The following is a 1,915-nucleotide window of genomic DNA, read 5'->3' on the forward strand; positions in this document are numbered from 1 at the left end:
CTCAATGCCATCATGGCTAGCAGTTTCCTTTTCTAGTTGTTTGAGATAGTCAGTACATGTCACCTCCGATGCTGCTTGCATAGAGTCTGAACTTGCAAGACTATCCTCTGAAAAATGCATGTCTTGTTGCATGTCCTGTTGGTCCAATTGCTGCATCATGTCAGGTTCTGAATGTTGTTGTGCATCAATCTATTTAACTTGATTAAAAATAACCTATTTAACTTTGGTCACCTGTCCTCAATGACCAAAATATTAAATTTTGTTATGTATGGTTAAAGTATACAGTAAATTTTTTAATGGGTAATCAACATCTAAGATGACTGACGTTACGCACTGAATGAATTAATTAAACTAGTCTAATTAATTAACACAAGTAGAAAAGAGATTTAAGAAGAGGAAGATACGGAACTGTAGGTGTTCCATCTCCTAAGTCATATGAGCCCTCACGTTGCACGGTGAGAGTGACAGTCCTCTCAAATTAAATTAGATAAAACCTTTCAACTACAACAATTCTGGAGAGGACAAGTGGTGGGATTCTATTGGTAGGGTCAATAAAAATTAAATAACACTGAGTTTACACTCTGTTTTTAACAGCCTGTTAGTAACACCGTTACTAACCGTTAGCATAGACGTGGGTGTACAATACTTATGTGTGTATTTACACACAACTAATAACTTACAGTCTTACACTTGGTTTACACAAAATACTTAACTGGACGTTATCCACAGCAGTTACGTGTACATTACATTCGTGAAGAACCTAACCAGATTTAGTACGGTTTATCGGATTCTGAAATTCTGAACATATTTGGGCTTTCCACCTGCCGTAGTTTTCTTCTTCTTCTTCTACTACAACACATCCATGGTTCTTCCTCATGAGATACCAGTCTTTACTAAGGAGGTCACCAAGCTTGCTAAGAGGCTAAGGCTTTCTATTTTGCTCCATGATCCCTTCCATATGCAGTTGATAACCAAAAGACTTCATCACAGTGCTGCAATAGACAAGGAAAAATCTAAAAACAATAAGAATGTCGTATCAAATATGAAACTACAGAGAATCCAGAAGAAAAAGAGAAATATGCACATAGGACAACTTCACTAAGAGACCAATCTGAAGATGCAAATTAACAAGCAAAAACTAGAAGTGACAAATTTAATAAAATTATTCAAAACCCCCTAATCAAACTTTCAAATTAATCTAATCAGACGAGTGCATACATCAATTTATTCTAGATGCAACAGATTTCAAGTCAGTTTTAAAATGATAAAATCCTCAACTAATTACAGAAGAAGAAAGATAGAAAAACATTTTGGTAAACGTCAGGTTTTTCTTTTTTTTTTCCTTCTCATTTTAGATGTAATCACATGAACTAATTGGTAGTGGACCTTGTGGTTTTCACTGATGATCAAACTGAGAGAAACATAGAAATAGGATGAGAAGAGAAGAAAAATGTTGAAGTTGTGTGGGAAGCGGAGAAAAAAATGAATAGAAAAGGATCGAGGGTTTTTCTATCTACTTAGAAAGCAAATGACCACACTACCCTGCTACCTAAGGAAATTAAACAGGTGCAACACATGCATGGAGCCTTCGAACACGTATTTAGCCCCTTAGAGTCTACATTTTTAATACATTTGACCTTCTCGGATTCCCATGGAGCATTGACGGAAGGCCTTCTAACCTTCGACTTCGATATCCCCACCGATGCAACTCCGATCGGAAGATTGTTTTTCTATTTCAAGATCTTGTAACCGATGAATTTAAGGATATTATATCTGTCCGTGTAATAGTCTTTCAGTGTTTTAATAAATAACATGCTTCAAAAAAAGAAAAAAAATGCAAAGTAAGGCAGACAGTTCACTACTTACACTCACCAACCAGTGTTGGGTTTGCATTATCTTAACGGAGAAATGGTCT

The 1,915-nt window shown here is 35.9% G+C and overlaps 1 long non-coding RNA gene across 1 annotated transcript; it reads right to left on the bottom strand.

The window, feature by feature from the left end:
• Positions 1-548: 548 nt before the first annotated feature.
• LOC113317912 lies at positions 549-1,475 on the bottom strand. The gene is made up of 2 exons (XR_003344123.1): positions 1,387-1,475; positions 549-992 (listed from the first exon to the last, which is right to left on the bottom strand). It is a non-coding gene; the product is annotated as an uncharacterized LOC113317912 (long non-coding RNA).
• Positions 1,476-1,915: the final 440 nt, after the last annotated feature.

The sequence above is a fragment of the Papaver somniferum genome, chromosome 1, assembly GCF_003573695.1.
Source record: "Papaver somniferum cultivar HN1 chromosome 1, ASM357369v1, whole genome shotgun sequence".
Classification (NCBI taxonomy): domain Eukaryota; kingdom Viridiplantae; phylum Streptophyta; class Magnoliopsida; order Ranunculales; family Papaveraceae; genus Papaver; species Papaver somniferum.